The sequence below is a fragment of the Argiope bruennichi genome, chromosome 7 (assembly GCF_947563725.1).
Source record: "Argiope bruennichi chromosome 7, qqArgBrue1.1, whole genome shotgun sequence".
NCBI lineage: Eukaryota > Metazoa > Arthropoda > Arachnida > Araneae > Araneidae > Argiope > Argiope bruennichi.
The window spans coordinates 11,002,953-11,024,757 of NC_079157.1; the positions used below are offsets into that span (position 1 = coordinate 11,002,953).

A 21,805-nucleotide genomic window follows, 5' to 3' on the forward strand; every position below is an offset into this window, starting at 1 on the left:
CAACTGAGCTATTTCGGCACGCCTAGGAGAAATCGGAAAGCAGCTTCACCAGAATGAAATTGGAAAGAATCAGCAAGATGTTATTTGTTCATAAAAGGACGAGAGAAGATACATCTAATAAAGAATTGTGTTACTCAGCGAATGTGGTTTGTCAAGATTTCTAAAGTCAATCGAAAGCGCAAAGGTAGAATTATTAGTGTTATCCAATAAAAATAAAAAGATTATTGATATATCGCAAACTCCCCGGCGGGGAATCGAACCCCGGTCTCCCGCGTGACAGGCGGGGATACTGACCACTATACTACCGAGGACAGTTACGCTTGCCGAAACTCGGGATCGAACCAGGGACCTTTAGATCTTCAGTCTAACGCTCTCCCAACTGAGCTATTTCGGCACGCCTAGGAGAAATCGGAAAGCAGCTTTACCAGAATGAAATTGGAAAGAATCAGCAAGATGTTATTTGTTCATAAAAGGACGAGAGAAGATACATCTAAGGAAGAATTGTGTTACTCAGCGAATGTGGTTTGTCAAGATTTCTAAAGTCAATCGAAAGCGCACATGTAGAATTATTAGTGTTATCCAATAAAAATATTAAAGAAATATCGCAAACTCCCCGGCGGGGAATCGAACCCCGGTCTCCCGCGTGACAGGCGATGATACTGACCACTATACTACCGAGGACAGTTAAGCTTGCCGAAACCCGGGATCGAACCAGGGACCTTTACATCTTCAGTCTAACGCTCTCCCAACTGAGCTATTTCGGCACGCCTAGGAGAAATCGGAAAGCAGCTTTAGCAGAATGAAATTGGAAAGAATCAGCAAGATGTTATTTGTTCATAAAAGGACGAGAGAAGATACATCTCATAAAGAAATGTGTTACTCAGCGAATGTGGTTTGTCAAGATTTCTAAAGTCAATCGAAAGCGCACATGTAGAATTATTAGTGTTATCCAATAAAAATAAAAAGATTAAAGAAATATAGCAAACTCCCCGGCGGGGAATCGAAGCCCGGTCTCCCGCGTGACAGTCGAGGATACTGACCACTATACTACCGAGAACAGTTACGCTTGCCGAAACCCGGAATCGAACCAGGGACCTTTAGATATTCAGTCTAACGCTCTCCGAACTGATTTATTTCGGCACGCCTAGGAGAAATCGGAAAGCAGCTTTACCAGAATGAAATTGGAAAGAATCAGCAAGATGTTATTTGTTCATAAAAAGACGAGAGAAGATACATCTAATAAAGAATTGTGTTACTCAGCGAATGTGGTTTGTCAAGATTTCTAAAGTCAATCGAAAGCGCACATGTAGAATTATTAGTGTTATCCAATAAATATAAAAAGATTATTGATATATCACAAACTCCCCGGCGGGGAATCGAACCCCGGTCTCCCGCGTGACAGGCGGGGATACTGACCACTATACTACCGAGGACAGTTACACTTGCCAACACCCGGGATCGAACCAGGAACCTCTAGGTCTTCATTCTAACGCTCTCCCAACTGAGCTATTTCGGCACGCCTAGGAGAAATCGGAAAGCAGCTTTACCAGAATAAATTGGAAAGAATCAGCAAGATGTTATTTGTTCATAAAAGGACGAGAGAAGATACATCTAATAAAGAATTGTGTTACTCAGCGAATGTGGTTTGTCAAGATTTCTAAAGTCAATCGAAAGCGCACAGGTAGAATTATTAGTGTTATCCAATAAAAATAAAAAGATTATTGATATATCGCAAACTCCCCGGCGGGGAATCGAACCCCGGTCTCCCGCGTGACAGGCGGGGATACTGACCACTATACTAACGAGGACAGTTACGCTTACCGAAAACCGGGATCGAACCAGGGACCTTTAGATCTTCAGTCTAACGCTCTCCCAACTGAGCTATTTCGGCACGTCTAGGAGAAATCGGAAAGCAGCTTTACCAGAATGAAATTGGAAAGAATCAGCAAGATGTTATTTGTTCATAAAAGGACGAGAGAAGATACATCTAATAAAGAATTGTGTTACTCAGCGAATGTGGTTTGTCAAGATTTCTAAAGTCAATCGAAAGCGCACATGTAGAATTATTTTTGTTATCCAATAAAAATATTAAAGAAATATAGCAAACTCGACGGCGGGGAATCGAACCCCGGTCTCCCGCGTGACAGGCGGGGATACTGACCACTATACTACCGAGGACAGTTACGCTTGCCGAAACCCGGGATCGAACCAGGGACCTTTAGATCTTCAGTCTAACGCTCTCCCAACTGAGCTATTTCGGCACGCCTAGGAGAAATCGGAAAGCAGCTTTACCAGAATGAAATTGGAAAGAATCAGCAAGATGTTATTTGTTCATAAAAGGACGAGAGAAGATACATCTAATAAAGAATTGTGTTACTCAGCGAATGTGGTTTGTCAAGATTTCTAAAGTCAATCGAAAGCGCACATGTAGAATTATTAGTGTTATCCAATAAAAATAAAAAGATTATTGATATATCACAAACTCCCCGGCGGGGAATCGAACCCCGGTCTCCCGGAGGACAGGCGGGGATACTGACCACTATACTACCGAGGACAGTTACGCTTGCCAACACCCGGGATCGAACCAGGGACCTCTAGATCTTCAGTCTAACGCTCTCCCAACTGAGCTATTTCGGCACGCCTAGGAGAAATCGGAAAGCAGCTTCACCAGAATGAAATTGGAAAGAATCAGCAAGATGTTATTTGTTCATAAAAGGACGAGAGAAGATACATCTAATAAAGAATTGTGTTACTCAGCGAATGTGGTTTGTCAAGATTTCTAAAGTCAATCGAAAGCGCAAAGGTAGAATTATTAGTGTTATCCAATAAAAATAAAAAGATTATTGATATATCGCAAACTCCCCGGCGGGGAATCGAACCCCGGTCTCCCGCGTGACAGGCGGGGATACTGACCACTATACTACCGAGGACAGTTACGCTTGCCGAAACCCGGGATCGAACCAGGGACCTTTAGATCTTCAGTCTAACGCTCTCCCAACTGAGCTATTTCGGCACGCCTAGGAGAAATCGGAAAGCAGCTTTACCAGAATGAAATTGGAAAGAATCAGCAAGATGTTATTTGTTCATAAAAGGACGAGAGAAGATACATCTAATAAAGAATTGTGTTACTCAGCGAATGTGGTTTGTCAAGATTTCTAAAGTCAATCGAAAGCGCACATGTAGAATTATTAGTGTTATCCAATAAAAATATTAAAGAAATATCGCAAACTCCCCGTCGGGGAATCGAACCCCGGTCTCCCGCGTGACAGGCGGGGATATTGACCACTATACTACCTAGGACAGTTACGCTTGCCGAAACCCGGGATCGAACCAGGGACCTTTACATCTTCAGTCTAACGCTCTCCCAACTGAGCTATTTCGGCATCCCTAGGAGAAATCGGAAAGCAGCTTTACCAGAATGAAATTGCAAAGAATCAACAAGATGTTATTTGTTCATAAAAGGACGAGAGAAGATACATCTAATAAAGAATTGTGTTACTCAGCGAATGTGGTTTGTCAAGATTTCTAAAGTCAATCGAAAGCGCACATGTAGAATTATTAGTGTTATCCAATAAAAATAAAAATAAAAATAAAAAGATTAATGTTATATCGCAAACTCCCCGACGGGGAATCGAACCCCGGTCTCCCGCGTGACAGGCGGGAATACTGACCACTATACTACCGAGGACAGTTACGCTTGCCGAAACCCGGGATCGAACCAGGGACCTTTAGATCTTCAGTCTAACGCTCTCCCAACTGAGCTATTTCGGCACGCCTAGGAGAAATCGGAAAGCAGCTTTACCAGAATGAAACTGGAAAGAATCAGCAAGATTTTATTTGTTCATAAAATGACGAGAGAATATACATCTAAGGAAGAATTGTGTTACTCAGCGAATGTGGTTTGTCGAGATTTCTAAAGTCAATCGAAAGCGCACATGTAGAATTATTAGTGTTATCTAATAAAAATAGAAAGATTAATGTTATATCGCAAGCTCCCCGGCGGGGAATCGAACCCCGGTCTCCCGCGTGACAGGCTGGGATACTGACCACTATACTACCGAGGACAGTTACGCTTGCCGAAACCCGGGATCGAAATAGGGACCGTTAGATCTTCAGTTTAACGCTCTCCCAACTGAGCTATTTCGGCACGCCTAGGAGAAATCGGAAAGCAGCTTTATGAGAATGAAACTGGAAAGAATCAGCAAGATGTTATTTGTTCATAAAAGGACGAGAGAAGATACATCTAATAAAGAATTGTGTTACTCAGCGAATGTGGTTTGTCAAGATTTCTAAAGTCAATCGAAAGCGCACATGTAGAATTATTAGTGTTATACAATAAAAACAAAAAGATTAAAGAAATATAGCAAACTCGACGGCGGGGAATCGAACCCCGGTCTCCCGCGTGACAGGCGGGGATACTGACCACTATACTACCGAGGACAGTTACGCTTGCCGAAACCCGGGATCGAACCAGGGACCTTTAGATCTTCAGTCTAACGCTCTCCCAACTGAGCTATTTCGGCACGCCTAAGAGAAATCGGAAAGCAGCTTTACCAGAATGAAATTGGAAAGAATCAGCAAGATGTTATTTGTTCATAAAAGAACGAGAGAAGATACATCTAATAAAGAATTGTGTTACTCAGCGAATGTGGTTTGTCAAGATTTCTAAAGTCAATCGAAAGCGCACATGTAGAATTATTAGTGTTATCCAATAAAAATAAAAAGATTAAAGAAATATAGCAAACTCGACGGCGGGGAATCGAACCCCGGTCTCCAGCGTGACAGGCGGGGATACTGACCACTATACTAACGAGGACAGTTACGCTTGCCGAAACCCGGGATCGAACCAGGGACCTTTAGATCTTCAGTCTAACGCTCTCCCAACTGAGCTATTTCGGCATGCCTAGGAGAAATCGGAAAGCAGCTTTACCAGAATGAAACTGGAAAGAATCAGCAAGATGTTATTTGTTCATAAAATGACGAGAGAATATACATCTAAGGAAGAATTGTGTTACTCAGCGAATGTGGTTTGTCAAGATTTCTAAAGTCAATCGAAAGCGCACAGGTAGAATTGTTAGTGTTATCCAATAAAAATAAAAAGATTATTGATATATCGCAAACTCCCCGGCGGGGAATCGAACCCCGGTCTCCCGCGTGACAGGCGGGGATACTGACCACTATACTAACGAGGACAGTTACGCTTGCCGAAATCCGGGATCGAACCAGGGACCTTTAGATCTTCAGTCTAACGCTCTCCCAACTGAGCTATTTCGGCACGCCTAGGAGAAATCGGAAAGCAGCTTTACCAGAATGAAATTGGAAAGAATCAGCAAGATGTTATTTGTTCATAAAAGGACGAGAGAAGATACATCTAATAAAGAATTGTGTTACTCAGCGAATGTGGTTTGTCAAGATTTCTAAAGTCAATCGAAAGCGCACATGTAGAATTATTAGTGTTATCCAATAAAAATATTAAAGAAATATAGCAAACTCGACGGCGGGGAATCGAACCCCGGTCTGCCGCGTGACAGGCGGGGATACTGACCACTATACTACCGAGGACAGTTACGCTTGCCGAAACCCGGGATCGAACCAGGGACCTTTAGATCTTCAGTCTAACGCTCTCCCAACTGAGCTATTTCGGCACGCCTAGGAGAAATCGGAAAGCAGCTTTACCAGAATGAAATTGGAAAGAATCAGCAAGATGTTATTTGTTCATAAAAGGACGAGAGAAGATACATCTAATAAAGAATTGTGTTACTCAGCGAATGTGGTTTGTCAAGATTTCTAAAGTCAATCGAAAGCGCAAAGGTAGAATTATTAGTGTTATCCAATAAAAATATTAAAGAAATATAGCAAACTCGACGGCGGGGAATCGAACCCCGGTCTCCCGCGTGACAGGCGGGGATACTGACCACTATACTACCGAGGACAGTTACGCTTGCCGAAACCCGGGATCGAACCAGGGACCTTTAGATCTTCAGTCTAACGCTCTCCCAACTGAGCTATTTCGGCACGCCTAGGAGAAATCGGAAAGCAGCTTTACCAGAATGAAATTGGAAAGAATCAGCAAGATGTTATTTGTTCATAAAAGGACGAGAGAAGATACATCTAATAAAGAATTGTGTTACTCAGCGAATGTGGTTTGTCAAGATTTCTAAAGTCAATCGAAAGCGCAAAGGTAGAATTATTAGTGTTATCCAATAAAAATAAAAAGATTATTGATATATCGCAAACTCCCCGGCGGGGAATCGAATCCCGGTCTCCCGCGTGACAGGCGGGGATACTGACCACTATACTACCGAGGACAGTTACGCTTGCCGAAACCCGGGATCGAACCAGGGACCTTTAGATCTTCAGTCTAACGCTCTCCCAACTGAGCTATTTCGGCACGCCTAGGAGAAATCGGAAAGCAGCTTTACCAGAATGAAATTGGAAAGAATCAGCAAGATGTTATTTGTTCATAAAAGGACGAGAGAAGATACATCTAATAAAGAATTGTGTTACTCAGCGAATGTGGTTTGTCAAGATTTCTAAAGTCAATCGAAAGCGCACATGTAGAATTATTAGTGTTATCCAATAAAAATATTAAAGAAATATAGCAAACTCGACGGCGGGGAATCGAACCCCGGTCTGCCGCGTGGCAGGCGGGGATACTGACCACTATACTACCGAGGACAGTTACGCTTGCCGAATCCCGGGATCGAATCATGGACCTTTAGATCTTCAGTCTAACGCTCTCCCAACTGAGCTATTTCGGCACGCCTAGGAGAAATCGGAAAGCAGCTTTACCAGAATGAAATTGGAAAGAATCAGCAAGATGTTATTTGTTCATAAAAGGACGAGAGAAGATACATCTAATAAAGAATTGTGTTACTCAGCGAATGTGGTTTGTCAAGATTTCTAAAGTCAATCGAAAGCGCAAAGGTAGAATTATTAGTGTTATCCAATAAAAATAAAAAGATTATTGATATATCGCAAACTCCCCGGCGGGGAATCGAACCCCGGTCTCCCGCGTGACAGGCGGGGATACTGACCACTATACTACCGAGGACAGTTACGCTTGCCGAAACCCGGGATCGAACCAGGGACCTTTAGATCTTCAGTCTAACGCTCGCCCAACTGAGCTATTTCGGCACGCCTAGGAGAAATCGGAAAGCAGCTTTACCAGAATGAAATTGGAAAGAATCAGCAAGATGTTATTTGTTCATAAAAGGACGAGAGAAGATACATCTAATAAAGAATTGTGTTACTCAGCGAATGTGGTTTGTCAAGATTTCTAAAGTCAATCGAAAGCGCACATGTAGAATTATTAGTGTTATCCAATAAAAATATTAAAGAAATATAGCAAACTCGACGGCGGGGAATCGAACCCCGGTCTGCCGCGTGACAGGCGGGGATACTGACCACTATACTACCGAGGACAGTTACGCTTGCCGAAACCCGGGATCGAACCAGGGACCTTTAGATCTTCAGTCTAACGCTCTCCCAACTGAGCTATTTCGGCACGCCTAGGAGAAATCGGAAAGCAGCTTTACCAGAATGAAATTGGAAAGAATCAGCAAGATGTTATTTGTTCATAAAAGGACGAGAGAAGATACATCTAATAAAGAATTGTGTTACTCAGCGAATGTGGTTTGTCAAGATTTCTAAAGTCAATCGAAAGCGCACATGTAGAATTATTAGTGTTATCCAATAAAAATATTAAAGAAATATAGCAAACTCGACGGCGGGGAATCGAACCCCGGTCTGCCGCGTGACAGGCGGGGATACTGACCACTATACTACCGAGGACAGTTACGCTTGCCGAAACCCGGGATCGAACCATGGACCTTTAGATCTTCAGTCTAACGCTCTCCCAACTGAGCTATTTCGGCACGCCTAGGAGAAATCGGAAAGCAGCTTTACCAGAATGAAATTGGAAAGAATCAGCAAGATGTTATTTGTTCATAAAAGGACGAGAGAAGATACATCTAATAAAGAATTGTGTTACTCAGCGAATGTGGTTTGTCAAGATTTCTAAAGTCAATCGAAAGCGCACATGTAGAATTATTAGTGTTATCCAATAAAAATATTAAAGAAATATAGCAAACTCGACGGCGGGGAATCGAACCCCGGTCTGCCGCGTGACAGGCGGGGATACTGACCACTATACTACCGAGGACAGTTACGCTTGCCGAAACCCGGGATCGAACCAGGGACCTTTAGATCTTCAGTCTAACGCTCTCCCAACTGAGCTATTTCGGCACGCCTAGGAGAAATCGGAAAGCAGCTTTACCAGAATGAAATTGGAAAGAATCAGCAAGATGTTATTTGTTCATAAAAGGACGAGAGAAGATACATCTAATAAAGAATTGTGTTACTCAGCGAATGTGGTTTGTCAAGATTTCTAAAGTCAATCGAAAGCGCACATGTAGAATTATTAGTGTTATCCAATAAAAATATTAAAGAAATATAGCAAACTCGACGGCGGGGAATCGAACCCCGGTCTGCCGCGTGACAGGCGGGGATACTGACCACTATACTACCGAGGACAGTTACGCTTGCCGAAACCCGGGATCGAACCATGGACCTTTAGATCTTCAGTCTAACGCTCTCCCAACTGAGCTATTTCGGCACGCCTAGGAGAAATCGGAAAGCAGCTTTACCAGAATGAAATTGGAAAGAATCAGCAAGATGTTATTTGTTCATAAAAGGACGAGAGAAGATACATCTAATAAAGAATTGTGTTACTCAGCGAATGTGGTTTGTCAAGATTTCTAAAGTCAATCGAAAGCGCAAAGGTAGAATTATTAGTGTTATCCAATAAAAATAAAAAGATTATTGATATATCGCAAACTCCCCGGCGGGGAATCGAACCCCGGTCTCCCGCGTGACAGGCGGGGATACTGACCACTATACTACCGAGGACAGTTACGCTTGCCGAAACCCGGGATCGAACCAGGGACCTTTAGATCTTCAGTCTAACGCTCTCCCAACTGAGCTATTTCGGCACGCCTAGGAGAAATCGGAAAGCAGCTTTACCAGAATGAAATTGGAAAGAATCAGCAAGATTTTATTTGTTCATAAAAGGACGAGAGAAGATACATCTAATAAAGAATTGTGTTACTCAGCGAATGTGGTTTGTCAAGATTTCTAAAGTCAATCGAAAGCGCACATGTAGAATTATTAGTGTTATCCAATAAAAATATTAAAGAAATATAGCAAACTCGACGGCGGGGAATCGAACCCCGGTCTGCCGCGTGACAGGCGGGGATACTGACCACTATACTACCGAGGACAGTTACGCTTGCCGAAACCCGGGATCGAACCAGGGACCTTTAGATCTTCAGTCTAACGCTCTCCCAACTGAGCTATTTCGGCACGCCTAGGAGAAATCGGAAAGCAGCTTTACCAGAATGAAATTGGAAAGAATCAGCAAGATGTTATTTGTTCATAAAAGGACGAGAGAAGATACATCTAATAAAGAATTGTGTTACTCAGCGAATGTGGTTTGTCAAGATTTCTAAAGTCAATCGAAAGCGCACATGTAGAATTATTAGTGTTATCCAATAAAAATATTAAAGAAATATAGCAAACTCGACGGCGGGGAATCGAACCCCGGTCTGCCGCGTGGCAGGCGGGGATACTGACCACTATACTACCGAGGACAGTTACGCTTGTCGAAACCCGGGATCGAATCATGGACCTTTAGATCTTCAGTCTAACGCTCTCCCAACTGAGCTATTTCGGCACGCCTAGGAGAAATCGGAAAGCAGCTTTACCAGAATGAAATTGGAAAGAATCAGCAAGATGTTATTTGTTCATAAAAGGACGAGAGAAGATACATCTAATAAAGAATTGTGTTACTCAGCGAATGTGGTTTGTCAAGATTTCTAAAGTCAATCGAAAGCGCAAAGGTAGAATTATTAGTGTTATCCAATAAAAATAAAAAGATTATTGATATATCGCAAACTCCCCGGCGGGGAATCGAACCCCGGTCTCCCGCGTGACAGGCGGGGATACTGACCACTATACTACCGAGGACAGTTACGCTTGCCGAAACCCGGGATCGAACCAGGGACCTTTAGATCTTCAGTCTAACGCTCGCCCAACTGAGCTATTTCGGCACGCCTAGGAGAAATCGGAAAGCAGCTTTACCAGAATGAAATTGGAAAGAATCAGCAAGATGTTATTTGTTCATAAAAGGACGAGAGAAGATACATCTAATAAAGAATTGTGTTACTCAGCGAATGTGGTTTGTCAAGATTTCTAAAGTCAATCGAAAGCGCACATGTAGAATTATTAGTGTTATCCAATAAAAATATTAAAGAAATATAGCAAACTCGACGGCGGGGAATCGAACCCCGGTCTGCCGCGTGACAGGCGGGGATACTGACCACTATACTACCGAGGACAGTTACGCTTGCCGAAACCCGGGATCGAACCAGGGACCTTTAGATCTTCAGTCTAACGCTCTCCCAACTGAGCTATTTCGGCACGCCTAGGAGAAATCGGAAAGCAGCTTTACCAGAATGAAATTGGAAAGAATCAGCAAGATGTTATTTGTTCATAAAAGGACGAGAGAAGATACATCTAATAAAGAATTGTGTTACTCAGCGAATGTGGTTTGTCAAGATTTCTAAAGTCAATCGAAAGCGCACATGTAGAATTATTAGTGTTATCCAATAAAAATATTAAAGAAATATAGCAAACTCGACGGCGGGGAATCGAACCCCGGTCTGCCGCGTGACAGGCGGGGATACTGACCACTATACTACCGAGGACAGTTACGCTTGCCGAAACCCGGGATCGAACCATGGACCTTTAGATCTTCAGTCTAACGCTCTCCCAACTGAGCTATTTCGGCACGCCTAGGAGAAATCGGAAAGCAGCTTTACCAGAATGAAATTGGAAAGAATCAGCAAGATGTTATTTGTTCATAAAAGGACGAGAGAAGATACATCTAATAAAGAATTGTGTTACTCAGCGAATGTGGTTTGTCAAGATTTCTAAAGTCAATCGAAAGCGCAAAGGTAGAATTATTAGTGTTATCCAATAAAAATAAAAAGATTATTGATATATCGCAAACTCCCCGGCGGGGAATCGAACCCCGGTCTCCCGCGTGACAGGCGGGGATACTGACCACTATACTACCGAGGACAGTTACGCTTGCCGAAACCCGGGATCGAACCAGGGACCTTTAGATCTTCAGTCTAACGCTCTCCCAACTGAGCTATTTCGGCACGCCTAGGAGAAATCGGAAAGCAGCTTTACCAGAATGAAATTGGAAAGAATCAGCAAGATTTTATTTGTTCATAAAAGGACGAGAGAAGATACATCTAATAAAGAATTGTGTTACTCAGCGAATGTGGTTTGTCAAGATTTCTAAAGTCAATCGAAAGCGCACATGTAGAATTATTAGTGTTATCCAATAAAAATATTAAAGAAATATCGCAAACTCCCCGTCGGGGAATCGAACCCCGGTCTCCCGCGTGACAGGCGGGAATACTGACCACTATACTACCGAGGACAGTTACGCTTGCCGAAACCCGGGATCGAACCAGGGACCTTTAGATCTTCAGTCTAACGCTCTCCCAACTGAGGTATTTCGGCAAGCCTAGGAGGAATCGGAAAGCAGCTTTACCAGAATGAAACTGGAAAGAATCAGCAAGATGTTATTTGTTCATAAAATGACGAGAGAATATACATCTAAGGAAGAATTGTGTTACTCAGCGAATGTGGTTTGTCGAGATTTCTAAAGTCAATCGAAAGCGCACATGTAGAATTATTAGTGTTATCTAATAAAAATAGAAACATTAATGTTATATCGCAAGCTCCCCGGCGGGGAATCGAACCCCGGTCTCCCGCGTGACAGGCGGGGATACTGACCACTATACTACCGAGGACAGTTACGCTTGCCGAAACCCGGGATCGAAATAGGGACCGTTAGATCTTCAGTCTAACGCTCTCCCAACTGAGCTATTTCGGCACGCCTAGGAGAAATCGGAAAGCAGCTTTATGAGAATGAAACTGGAAAGAATCAGCAAGATGTTATTTGTTCATAAAAGGACGAGAGAAGATACATCTAATAAAGAATTGTGTTACTCAGCGAATGTGGTTTGTCAAGATTTCTAAAGTCAATCGAAAGCGCACATGTAGAATTATTAGTGTTATACAATAAAAACAAAAAGATTAAAGAAATATAGCAAACTCGACGGCGGGGAATCGAACCCCGGTCTCCCTCGTGACAGGCGGGGATACTGACCACTATACTACCGAGGACAGTTACGCTTGCCGAAACCCGGGATCGAACCAGGGACCTTTAGATCTTCAGTCTAACGCTCTCCCAGCTGAGCTATTTCGGCACGCCTAGGAGAAATCGGAAAGCAGCTTTATGAGAATGAAACTGGAAAGAATCAGCAAGATGTTATTTGTTCATAAAAGGACGAGAGAAGATACATCTAAGGAAGAATTGTGTTACTCAGCGAATGTGATTTGTCAAGATTTCTAAAGTAAATCGAAAGAGCACATGTAGAATTATTAGTGTTATCCAATAAAAATAAAAATAAAAATAAAAAGATTAATGTTATATCGCAAACTCCCCGTCGGGGAATCGAACCCCGGTCTCCCGCGTGACAGGCGGGGATACTGACCACTATACTACCGAGGACAGTTACGCTTGCCGAAACCCGGGATCGAACCAGGGACCTTTAGATCTTCAGTCTAACGCTCTCCCAACTGAGCTATTTCGGCACGCCTAGGAGAAATCGGAAAGCAGCTTTACCAGAATGAAATTGGAAAGAATCAGCAAGATGTTATTTGTTCATAAAAGGACGAGAGAAGATACATTTAATAAAGAATTGTGTTACTCAGCGAATGTGGTTTGTCAAGATTTCTAAAGTCAATCGAAAGCGCACATGTAGAATTATTAGTGTTATCCAATAAAAATAAAAAGATTAAAGAAATATAGCAAACTCCCCGGCGGGGAATCGAACCCCGGTCTCCCGCGTGACAGGCGGGGATACTGACCACTATACTACCGAGGACAGTTACGCTTGCCGAAACCCGGGTTCGAACCAGGGACCTTTACATCTTCAGTCTAACGCTCTCCCAACTGAGCTATTTCGGCACGCCTAGGAGAAATCGGAAAGCAGCTTTACCAGAATGAAATTGGAAAGAATCAGCAAGATGTTATTTGTTCATAAAAGGACGAGAGAAGATACATCTAAGGAAGAATTGTGTTACTCAGCGAATGTGGTTTGTCGAGATTTCTAAAGTCAATCGAAAGCGCACATGTAGAATTATTAGTGTTATCCAATAAAAATATTAATGTTATATCGCAAAATTCCCGGCGGGGAATCGAACCCCGGTCTCCCGCGTGACAGGTGGGGATACTGACCACTATACTACCGAGGACAGTTACGGTTGCCGAAACCCGGGATCGAACCAGGGACTTTTAGATCTTCAGTCTAACGCTCTCCCAACTGAGCTATTTCGGCACGCCTACGAGAAATCGGAAAGCAGCTTTACCAGAATGAAATTGGAAAGAATCAGCAAGATGTTATTTGTTCATAAAAGGACGAGAGAAGATACATCTAAGGAAGAATTGTGTTACTCAGCGAATGTGGTTTGTCGAGATTTATAAAGTCAATCGAAAGCGCACATGTAAAATTATTAGTGTTATCCAATAAAAATATTAATGTTATATCTTAAACTTCCCGGCGGGGAATCGAACCCCGGTCTCCCGCGTGACAGGCGGGGATACTGACCACAATACTACCAAGGACAGTTACGCTTGCCGAAACCCGGGTTCGAACCAGGGACCTTTACATCTTCAGTCTAACGCTCTCCCAACTGAGCTATTTCGGCACGCCTAGGAGAAATCGGAAAGCAGTTTTACCAGAATGAAATTGGAAAGAATCAGCAAGATGTTATTTGTTCATAAAAGGACGAGAGAAGATACATCTAAGGAAGAATTGTGTTACTCAGCGAATGTGATTTGTCAAGATTTCTAAAGTAAATCGAAAGAGCACATGTAGAATTATTAGTGTTATCCAATAAAAATAAAAATAAAAAGATTAATGTTATATCGCAAACTCCCCGGCGGTTAATCGAACCCCGGTCTCCCGCGTGACAGGCGGGGATACTGACCACAATACTACCAAGGACAGTTACGCTTGCCGAAACCCGGGTTCGAACCAGGGACCTTTACATCTTCAGTCTAACGCTCTCCCAACTGAGCTATTTCGGCACGCCTAGGAGAAATCGGAAAGCAGCTTTACCAGAATGAAATTGGAAAGAATCAGCAAGATGTTATTTGTTCATAAAAGGACGAGAGAAGATACATCTAATAAAGAATTGTGTTACTTAGCGAATGTGGTTTGTCAAGATTTCTAAAGTCAATCGAAAGCGCACATGTAGAATTATTAGTGTTATCCAATAAAAATAAAAAGATTAAAGAAATATAGCAAACTCCCCGGCGGGGAATCGAACCCCGGTCTCCCGCGTGACAGGCGGGGATACTGACCACTATACTACCGAGGACAGTTACGCTTGCCGAAATCCGGGATCGAACCAGGGACCTTTAGATCTACAGTCTAACGCTCTCCCAACTTAGCTATTTCGGCACGCCTAGGAGAAATCGGAAAGCAGCTTTACCAGAATGAAATTGGAAAGAATCAGCAAGATGTTATTTGTTCATAAAAGGACGAGAGAAGATACATCTAATAAAGAATTGTGTTACTCAGCGAATGTGGTTTGTCAAGATTTCTAAAGTCAATCGAAAGCGCACATGTAGAATTATTAGTGTTATCCAATAAAAATATTAAAGAAATATAGCAAACTCCCCGGCGGGGAATCGAACCCCGGTCTCCCGCGTGACAGGCGGGGATACTGACCACAATACTACCAAAGACAGTTACGCTTGCCGAAACCCGGGATCGAAATAGGGACCGTTAGATCTTCAGTCTAACGCTCTCCCAACTGAGCTATTTCGGCACGCCTAGGAGAAATCGGAAAGCAGCTTTATGAGAATGAAATTGTAAAGAATCAGCAAGATGTTATTTGTTCATAAAAGGACGAGAGAAGATACATCTAAGGAAGAATTGTGTTACTCAGCGAATGTGGTTTGTCGAGATTTCTAAAGTCAATCGAAAGCGCACATGTAGAATTATTAGTGTTATCCAATAAAAATAAAAAGATTAAAGAAATATAGCAAACTCCCCGGCGGGGAATCGAACCCCGGTCTCCCGCGTGACAGTCGAGGATACTGACCACTATACTACCGAGGACAGTTACGCTTGCCGAAACCCGGGATCGAACCAGGGACCTTTAGATATTCAGTCTAACGCTCTCCCAACTGATTTATTTCGGCACGCCAAGGAGAAATCGGAAAGCAGCTTTACCAGAATGAAATTGGAAAGAATCAGCAAGATGTTATTTGTTCATAAAAGGACGAGAGAAGATACATCTAAGGAAGAATTGTGTTACTCAGCGAATGTGATTTGTCAAGATTTCTAAAGTAAATCGAAAGAGCACATGTAGAATTATTAGTTTTATCCAATAAAAATAAAAATAAAAAGATTAATGTTATATCGCAAACTCCCCGGCGGGGAATCGAACCCCGGTCTCCCGCGTGACAGGCGGGGATACTGACCACTATACTACCGAGGACAGTTACGCTTGCCGAAACCCGGGATCGAACCAGGGACCTTTAGATCTTCAGTCTAACGCTCTCCCAACTGAGCTATTTTGGCACGCCTAGGCGAAATCGGAAAGCAGCTTTACCAGAATGAAATTGGAAAGAATCAGCAAGATGTTATTTGTTCATAAAAGGACGAGAGAAGATACATCTAATAAAGAATTGTGTTACTCAGCGAATGTGGTTTGTCAAGATTTCTAAAGTCAATCGAAAGCGCACATGTAGAATTATTAGTGTTATCCAATAAAAATAAAAAGATTAAAGAAATATAGCAAACTCATCGGCGGGGAATCGAACCCCGGTCTCCCGCGTGACAGGCGGGGATACTGACCACTATACTACCGAGGACAGTTACGCTTGCCGAAACCCGGGATCGAACCAGGGACCTTTATATCTTCAGTCTAACGCTCTCCCAACTGAGCTATTTCGGCACGCCTAGGAGAAATCGGAAAGCAGCTTTACCAGAATGAAATTGGAAAGAATCAGCAAGATGTTATTTGTTCATAAAAGGACGAGAGAAGATACATCTAAGGAAGAATTGTGTTACTCAGCGAATGTGGTTTGTCGAGATTTCTAAAGTCAATCGAAAGCGCACATGTAGAATTATTAGTGTTATCCAATAAAAATATTAATGTTATATCTTAAACTTCCCGGCGGGGAATCGAACCCCGGTCTCCCGCGTGACAGGCGGGGATACTGACCACAATACTACCAAGGACAGTTACGCTTGCCGAAACCCGGGTTCGAACCAGGGACCTTTACATCTTCAGTCTAACTCTCTCCCAACTGAGCTATTTCGGCACTCCTAGGAGAAATCGGAAAGCAGCTTTACCAGAATGAAATTGGAAAGAATCAGCAAGATGTTATTTGTTCATAAAAGGACGAGAGAAGATACATCTAATAAAGAATTGTGTTACTCAGCGAATGTGGTTTGTCAAGATTTCTAAAGTCAATCGAAAGCGCACATGTAGAATTATTAGTGTTATCCAATAAAAATAAAAAGATTAAAGAAATATAGCAAACTCCCCGGCGGGGAATCGAACCCCGGTCTCCCGCGTGACAGGCGGGGATACTGACCACTATACTACCGAGGACAGTTACGCTTGCCGAAACCCGGGATCGAACCAGGGATCTAACCAGGGACCTTTAGATCTTCAGTCTAACGCTCTCCCAACTTAGCTATTTCGGCACGCCTAGGAGAAATCGGAAAGCAGCTTTACCAGAATGAAATTGGAAAGAATCAGGAAGATGTTATTTGTTCATAAAAGGACGAGAGAAGATACATCTAATAAAGAATTGTGTTACTCAGCGAATGTGGTTTGTCAAGATTTCTAAAGTCAATCGAAAGCGCACATGTAGAATTATTAGTGTTATCCAATAAAAATATTAAAGAAATATAGCTAACTCCCCGGCGGGGAATCGAACCCCGGTCTCCCGCGTGACAGGCGGGGATACTGACCACTATACTACCGAGGACAGTTACGCTTACCGAAACCCGGGATCGAAATAGGCACCGTTAAAACTTCAGTCTAACGCTCTCCCAACTCAGCTATTTCGGCACGACTAGGAGAAATCGGAAAGCAGCTTTACCAGAATGAAATTGGAAAGAATCAGCAAGATGTTATTTGTTCATAAAAGGACGAGAGAAGATACATCTAAGGAAGAATTGTGTGACTCAGCGAATGTGGTTTGTCGAGATTTCTAAAGTCAATCGAAAGCGCACATGTAGAATTATTAGTGTTATCTAATAAAAATAAAAAGAAATGTTATATCGCAAACTCCCCGGCGGGGAATCGAACCCCGGTCTCCCGCGTGACATGCGGGGATACTGACCACTATACTACCGAGGACAGTTACGCGTGCCGAAACCCGGGATCGAAATAGGGACCGTTAGATCTTCAGTCTAACGCTCTCCCAACTAAGCTATTTCGGCACGCCTAGGAGAAATCGGAAAGCAGCTTTATGAGAATGAAACTGGAAAGAATCAGCAAGATGTTATTTGTTCATAAAAGGACGAGAGAAGATACATCTAAGGAAGAATTGTGTTACTCAGCGAATGTGGTTTGTCAAGATTTCTAAAGTCAATCGAAAGCGCACATGTAGAATTATTAGTGTTATCCAATAAAAATAAAAAGATTAAAGAAATATAGCAAACTCCCCGGCGGGGAATCGAACCCCGGTCTCCCGCGTGACAGGCGGGGATACTGACCACTATACTACCGAGGACAGTTACGCTTGCCGAAACCCGGGATCGAACCAGGGATCTAACCAGGGACCTTTAGATCTTCAGTCTAACGCTCTCCCAACTTAGCTATTTCGGCACGCCTAGGAGAAATCGGAAAGCAGCTTTACCAGAATGAAATTGGAAAGAATCAGGAAGATGTTATTTGTTCATAAAAGGACGAGAGAAGATACATCTAATAAAGAATTGTGTTACTCAGCGAATGTGGTTTGTCAAGATTTCTAAAGTCAATCGAAAGCGCACATGTAGAATTATTAGTGTTATCCAATAAAAATATTAAAGAAATATCGCAAACTCCCCGTCGGGGAATCGATCCCCGGTCTCCCGTGTGACAGGCGGGGATACTGACCACTATACTACCTAGGACAGTTACGCTTGCCGAAACCCGGGATCGAACCAGGGACATTTACATCTTCAGTCTAACGCTCTCCCAACTGAGCTATTTCGGCACCCCTAGGAGAAATCGGAAAGCAGCTTTACCAGAATGAAATTGGAAAGAATCAGCAAGATGTTATTTGTTCATAAAAGGACGAGAAAAGATACATCTAATAAAGAATTGTGTTACTCAGCGAATGTGGTTTGTCAAGATTTCTAAAGTCAATCGAAAGCGCACATGTAGAATTATTAGTGTTATCCAATAAAAATATTAAAGAAATATCGCAAACTCCCCGTCGGGAAATCGAACCCCGGTCTCCCGCGTGACAGGCGGGGATACTGACCACTATACTACCGAGGACAGTAACGCTTGCCAACACCCGGGATCGAACCAGGGACCTTTAGATCTTCAGTCTAACGCTCTCCCAACTGAGTTATTTCGGCACGCCTAGGAGAAATCGGAAAGCAGCTTTACCAGAATGAAATTGGAAAGAATCAGCAAGATGTTATTTGTTCATAAAAGGACGAGAGAAGATACATCTAAGGAAGAATTGTGTTACTCAGCGAATGTGGTTTGTCAAGATTTCTAAAGTCAATCGAAAGCGCACAGGTAGAATTATTAGTGTTATCCAATAAAAATAAAAAGATTATTGATATATCGCAAACTCCCCGGCGGGGAATCGAACCCCGGTCTCCCGCGTGACAGGCGGGGATACTGACCACTATACTACCGAGGACAGTTACGCTTGCCGAAACCCGGGATCGAACCAGGGACCTTTAGATCTTCAGTCTAACGCTCTCCCAACTGAGCTATTTCGGCACGCCTAGGAGAAATCGGAAAGCAGCTTTACCAGAATGAAATTGGAAAGAATCAGCAAGATGTTATTTGTTCATAAAAGGACGAGAGAAGATACATCTAATAAAGTATTGTGTTACTCAGCGAATGTGGTTTGTCAAGATTTCTAAAGTCAATCGAAAGCGCACATGTAGAATTATTAGTGTTATCCAATAAAAATAAAAAGATTATTGATATATCACAAACTCGCCGGCGGGGAATCGAACCCCGGTCTCCCGCGTGACAGGCGGGGATACTGACCACTATACTACCGAGGACAGTTACGCTTGCCAACACCCAGGATCGAACCAGGGACCTCTAGATCTTCAGTCTAACGCTCTCCCAACTGAGCTATTTCGGCACGCCTAGGAGAAATCGGAAAGCAGCTTTACCAGAATGAAATTGGAAAGAATCAGCAAGATGTTATTTGTTCATAAAAGGGCGAGAGAAGATACATCTAATAAAGAATTGTGTTACTCAGCGAATGTGGTTTGTCAAGATTTCTAAAGTCAATCGAAAGCGCACATGTAGAATTATTAGTGTTATCCAATAAAAATATTAAAGAAATATCGCAAACTCCCCGTCGGGGAATCGATCCCCGGTCTCCCGCGTGACAGGCGGGGATACTGACCACTATACTACCTAGGACAGTTACGCTTGCCGAAACCCGGGATCGAACCAGGGACCTTTACATCTTCAGTCTAACGCTCTCCCAACTGAGCTATTTCGGCACCCCTAGGAGAAATCGGAAAGCAGCTTTACCAGAATGAAATTGGAAAGAATCAGCAAGATGTTATTTGTTCATAAAAGGACGAGAGAAGATACATCTAATAAAGAATTGTGTTACTCAGCGAATGTGGTTTGTCAAGATTTCTAAAGTCAATTGAAAGCGCACATGTAGAATTATTAGTGTTATCCAATAAAAATATTAAAGAAATATCGCAAACTCCCCGTCGGGGAATCGAACCCCGGTCTCCCGCGTGACAGGCGGGGATACTGACCACTATACTACCGAGGACAGTAACGCTTGCCAACACCCGGGATCGAACCAGGGACCTTTAGATCTTCAGTCTAACGCTCTCCCAACTGAGCTATTTCGGCACGCTTAGGAGAAATCGGAAAGCAGCTTTACCAGAATGAAATTGGAAAGAATCAGCAAGATGTTATTTGTTCATAAAAGGACGAGACAAGATACATCTAAGGAAGAATTGTGTTGCTCAGCGAATGTGGTTTGTCAAGATTTCTAAAGTCAATCGAAAGCGCACATGTAGAATTATTAGTGTTATCCAATAAAAATAAAAAGATTATTGATATATCAAAAACTCCCCGGCGGGGAATCGAACTCCGGTCTCCCGCGTGACAGGCGGGGATACTGACCACTATACTACCGAGGACAGTTACGCTTGCCGAAACCCGGTATCGAACCAGGGACCTTTAGATCTTCAGTCTAACGCTCGCCAAACTGAACTATTTCGGCACGCCTAGGAGAAATCGGAAAGCAGCTTTACTAGAATGAAATTGGAAAAAATCAGCAAGATTTTATTTGTTCATAAAAGGACGAGAGAAGATACATCTAAGGAAGAATTGTGTTACTCAGCGAATGTGGTTTGTCAAGATTTCTAAAGTCAATCGAAAGCGCACATGTAGAATTATTAGAGTTATCCAATAAAAATATTAAAGAAATATTGCAAACTCCCCGGCGGGGAATCGAACCCCGGTCTCCCGCGTGACAGGCGGGGATACTGTTCACTATACTACCGAGGACAGTTAAGCTTGCCGAAACCCGGGATCGAACCAGGGACATTTACATCTTCAGTCTAACGCTCTCCCAACTGAGCTATTTCGGCACTCCTAGGAGAAATCGGAAAGCAGCTTTACCAGAATGAAATTGGAAAGAATCAGCAAGATGTTATTTGTTCATAAAAGGACGAGAGAAGATACATCTAATAAAGAATTGTGTTACTCAGCGAATGTGGTTTGTCAAGATTTCTAAAGTCAATCGAAAGCGCACATGTAGAATTATTAGTGTTATCCAATAAAAATAAAAAGATTAAAGAAATATAGCAAACTCGACGGCGGGGAATCGAACCCCGGTCTCCCGCGTGACAGGCGGGGATACTGACCACTATACTACCGAGGACAGTTACGCTTGCCAACACCCAGGATCGAACCAGGGACCTCTAGATCGTCAGTCTAACGCTCTCCCAACTGAGCTATTTCGGCACGCCTAGGAGAAATCGGAAAGCAGCTTTACCAGAATGAAATTGGAAAGAATCAGCAAGATGTTATTTGTTCATAAAAGGGCGAGAGAAGATACATCTAATAAAGAATTGTGTTACTCAGCGAATGTGGTTTGTCAAGATTTCTAAAGTCAATCGAAAGCGCACAGGTAGAATTATTAGTGTTATCCAATAAAAATATTAAAGAAGTATCGCAAATTCCCCGGTGGGGAATCGAACCCCGGTCTCCCGCGTGACAGGCGGGGATACTGACCACTATACTTCCGAGGACAGTTACGCTTGCCGAAACCCGGTATCGAACCAGGGACCTTTAGATCTTCAGTCTAACGCTCGCCCAACTGAACTATTTCGGCACGCCTAGGAGAAATCGGAAAGCAGCTTTACCAGAATGAAATTGGAAAAAATCAGCAAGATTTTATTTGTTCATAAAA

General features: G+C 42.9%; 36 non-coding genes across 36 annotated transcripts; all 36 read right to left on the reverse strand.

Moving 5' to 3' along the window:
• Positions 1 to 239: 239 nt before the first annotated feature.
• Positions 240 to 311, reverse strand: Trnad-guc (transfer RNA aspartic acid (anticodon GUC)). Its single transcript has one exon. It is a non-coding gene; the product is annotated as a tRNA-Asp (tRNA).
• Positions 312 to 1,361: 1,050 nt separating this feature from the next.
• On the reverse strand, positions 1,362 to 1,433 carry Trnad-guc (transfer RNA aspartic acid (anticodon GUC)). The gene has a single exon. It is a non-coding gene; the product is annotated as a tRNA-Asp (tRNA).
• Positions 1,434 to 2,188: 755 nt separating this feature from the next.
• Trnaf-gaa (transfer RNA phenylalanine (anticodon GAA)) lies at positions 2,189 to 2,261 on the reverse strand. The gene has a single exon. It is a non-coding gene; the product is annotated as a tRNA-Phe (tRNA).
• Positions 2,262 to 2,858: 597 nt separating this feature from the next.
• Trnad-guc (transfer RNA aspartic acid (anticodon GUC)) lies at positions 2,859 to 2,930 on the reverse strand. Its single transcript has one exon. It is a non-coding gene; the product is annotated as a tRNA-Asp (tRNA).
• A 10-nt stretch (positions 2,931 to 2,940) lies between these two features.
• Positions 2,941 to 3,013, reverse strand: Trnaf-gaa (transfer RNA phenylalanine (anticodon GAA)). Its single transcript has one exon. It is a non-coding gene; the product is annotated as a tRNA-Phe (tRNA).
• Positions 3,014 to 3,616: 603 nt separating this feature from the next.
• Trnad-guc (transfer RNA aspartic acid (anticodon GUC)) lies at positions 3,617 to 3,688 on the reverse strand. Its single transcript has one exon. It is a non-coding gene; the product is annotated as a tRNA-Asp (tRNA).
• Positions 3,689 to 3,698: 10 nt separating this feature from the next.
• Trnaf-gaa (transfer RNA phenylalanine (anticodon GAA)) lies at positions 3,699 to 3,771 on the reverse strand. Its single transcript has one exon. It is a non-coding gene; the product is annotated as a tRNA-Phe (tRNA).
• Positions 3,772 to 4,450: 679 nt separating this feature from the next.
• On the reverse strand, positions 4,451 to 4,523 carry Trnaf-gaa (transfer RNA phenylalanine (anticodon GAA)). The gene has a single exon. It is a non-coding gene; the product is annotated as a tRNA-Phe (tRNA).
• A 303-nt stretch (positions 4,524 to 4,826) lies between these two features.
• Trnaf-gaa (transfer RNA phenylalanine (anticodon GAA)) lies at positions 4,827 to 4,899 on the reverse strand. Its single transcript has one exon. It is a non-coding gene; the product is annotated as a tRNA-Phe (tRNA).
• Positions 4,900 to 5,572: 673 nt separating this feature from the next.
• On the reverse strand, positions 5,573 to 5,645 carry Trnaf-gaa (transfer RNA phenylalanine (anticodon GAA)). Its single transcript has one exon. It is a non-coding gene; the product is annotated as a tRNA-Phe (tRNA).
• Positions 5,646 to 5,942: 297 nt separating this feature from the next.
• Trnaf-gaa (transfer RNA phenylalanine (anticodon GAA)) lies at positions 5,943 to 6,015 on the reverse strand. Its single transcript has one exon. It is a non-coding gene; the product is annotated as a tRNA-Phe (tRNA).
• Positions 6,016 to 6,318: 303 nt separating this feature from the next.
• Positions 6,319 to 6,391, reverse strand: Trnaf-gaa (transfer RNA phenylalanine (anticodon GAA)). The gene has a single exon. It is a non-coding gene; the product is annotated as a tRNA-Phe (tRNA).
• A 591-nt stretch (positions 6,392 to 6,982) lies between these two features.
• On the reverse strand, positions 6,983 to 7,054 carry Trnad-guc (transfer RNA aspartic acid (anticodon GUC)). The gene has a single exon. It is a non-coding gene; the product is annotated as a tRNA-Asp (tRNA).
• Positions 7,055 to 7,434: 380 nt separating this feature from the next.
• Trnaf-gaa (transfer RNA phenylalanine (anticodon GAA)) lies at positions 7,435 to 7,507 on the reverse strand. Its single transcript has one exon. It is a non-coding gene; the product is annotated as a tRNA-Phe (tRNA).
• Positions 7,508 to 8,174: 667 nt separating this feature from the next.
• Positions 8,175 to 8,247, reverse strand: Trnaf-gaa (transfer RNA phenylalanine (anticodon GAA)). The gene has a single exon. It is a non-coding gene; the product is annotated as a tRNA-Phe (tRNA).
• Positions 8,248 to 8,838: 591 nt separating this feature from the next.
• On the reverse strand, positions 8,839 to 8,910 carry Trnad-guc (transfer RNA aspartic acid (anticodon GUC)). The gene has a single exon. It is a non-coding gene; the product is annotated as a tRNA-Asp (tRNA).
• A 10-nt stretch (positions 8,911 to 8,920) lies between these two features.
• On the reverse strand, positions 8,921 to 8,993 carry Trnaf-gaa (transfer RNA phenylalanine (anticodon GAA)). Its single transcript has one exon. It is a non-coding gene; the product is annotated as a tRNA-Phe (tRNA).
• Positions 8,994 to 9,290: 297 nt separating this feature from the next.
• Trnaf-gaa (transfer RNA phenylalanine (anticodon GAA)) lies at positions 9,291 to 9,363 on the reverse strand. The gene has a single exon. It is a non-coding gene; the product is annotated as a tRNA-Phe (tRNA).
• Positions 9,364 to 9,954: 591 nt separating this feature from the next.
• Positions 9,955 to 10,026, reverse strand: Trnad-guc (transfer RNA aspartic acid (anticodon GUC)). Its single transcript has one exon. It is a non-coding gene; the product is annotated as a tRNA-Asp (tRNA).
• A 380-nt stretch (positions 10,027 to 10,406) lies between these two features.
• On the reverse strand, positions 10,407 to 10,479 carry Trnaf-gaa (transfer RNA phenylalanine (anticodon GAA)). The gene has a single exon. It is a non-coding gene; the product is annotated as a tRNA-Phe (tRNA).
• A 591-nt stretch (positions 10,480 to 11,070) lies between these two features.
• Trnad-guc (transfer RNA aspartic acid (anticodon GUC)) lies at positions 11,071 to 11,142 on the reverse strand. Its single transcript has one exon. It is a non-coding gene; the product is annotated as a tRNA-Asp (tRNA).
• A 10-nt stretch (positions 11,143 to 11,152) lies between these two features.
• On the reverse strand, positions 11,153 to 11,225 carry Trnaf-gaa (transfer RNA phenylalanine (anticodon GAA)). Its single transcript has one exon. It is a non-coding gene; the product is annotated as a tRNA-Phe (tRNA).
• Positions 11,226 to 11,816: 591 nt separating this feature from the next.
• On the reverse strand, positions 11,817 to 11,888 carry Trnad-guc (transfer RNA aspartic acid (anticodon GUC)). Its single transcript has one exon. It is a non-coding gene; the product is annotated as a tRNA-Asp (tRNA).
• Positions 11,889 to 12,274: 386 nt separating this feature from the next.
• On the reverse strand, positions 12,275 to 12,347 carry Trnaf-gaa (transfer RNA phenylalanine (anticodon GAA)). The gene has a single exon. It is a non-coding gene; the product is annotated as a tRNA-Phe (tRNA).
• A 315-nt stretch (positions 12,348 to 12,662) lies between these two features.
• On the reverse strand, positions 12,663 to 12,735 carry Trnaf-gaa (transfer RNA phenylalanine (anticodon GAA)). The gene has a single exon. It is a non-coding gene; the product is annotated as a tRNA-Phe (tRNA).
• A 221-nt stretch (positions 12,736 to 12,956) lies between these two features.
• On the reverse strand, positions 12,957 to 13,028 carry Trnad-guc (transfer RNA aspartic acid (anticodon GUC)). The gene has a single exon. It is a non-coding gene; the product is annotated as a tRNA-Asp (tRNA).
• A 1,426-nt stretch (positions 13,029 to 14,454) lies between these two features.
• On the reverse strand, positions 14,455 to 14,526 carry Trnad-guc (transfer RNA aspartic acid (anticodon GUC)). The gene has a single exon. It is a non-coding gene; the product is annotated as a tRNA-Asp (tRNA).
• A 10-nt stretch (positions 14,527 to 14,536) lies between these two features.
• Trnay-gua (transfer RNA tyrosine (anticodon GUA)) lies at positions 14,537 to 14,609 on the reverse strand. Its single transcript has one exon. It is a non-coding gene; the product is annotated as a tRNA-Tyr (tRNA).
• A 973-nt stretch (positions 14,610 to 15,582) lies between these two features.
• On the reverse strand, positions 15,583 to 15,654 carry Trnad-guc (transfer RNA aspartic acid (anticodon GUC)). The gene has a single exon. It is a non-coding gene; the product is annotated as a tRNA-Asp (tRNA).
• A 10-nt stretch (positions 15,655 to 15,664) lies between these two features.
• On the reverse strand, positions 15,665 to 15,737 carry Trnaf-gaa (transfer RNA phenylalanine (anticodon GAA)). Its single transcript has one exon. It is a non-coding gene; the product is annotated as a tRNA-Phe (tRNA).
• Positions 15,738 to 16,704: 967 nt separating this feature from the next.
• Positions 16,705 to 16,776, reverse strand: Trnad-guc (transfer RNA aspartic acid (anticodon GUC)). The gene has a single exon. It is a non-coding gene; the product is annotated as a tRNA-Asp (tRNA).
• Positions 16,777 to 17,086: 310 nt separating this feature from the next.
• On the reverse strand, positions 17,087 to 17,158 carry Trnad-guc (transfer RNA aspartic acid (anticodon GUC)). The gene has a single exon. It is a non-coding gene; the product is annotated as a tRNA-Asp (tRNA).
• A 678-nt stretch (positions 17,159 to 17,836) lies between these two features.
• Trnad-guc (transfer RNA aspartic acid (anticodon GUC)) lies at positions 17,837 to 17,908 on the reverse strand. Its single transcript has one exon. It is a non-coding gene; the product is annotated as a tRNA-Asp (tRNA).
• Positions 17,909 to 18,964: 1,056 nt separating this feature from the next.
• On the reverse strand, positions 18,965 to 19,036 carry Trnad-guc (transfer RNA aspartic acid (anticodon GUC)). Its single transcript has one exon. It is a non-coding gene; the product is annotated as a tRNA-Asp (tRNA).
• Positions 19,037 to 19,046: 10 nt separating this feature from the next.
• On the reverse strand, positions 19,047 to 19,119 carry Trnaf-gaa (transfer RNA phenylalanine (anticodon GAA)). The gene has a single exon. It is a non-coding gene; the product is annotated as a tRNA-Phe (tRNA).
• A 2,165-nt stretch (positions 19,120 to 21,284) lies between these two features.
• Positions 21,285 to 21,357, reverse strand: Trnav-gac (transfer RNA valine (anticodon GAC)). The gene has a single exon. It is a non-coding gene; the product is annotated as a tRNA-Val (tRNA).
• Positions 21,358 to 21,805: the final 448 nt, after the last annotated feature.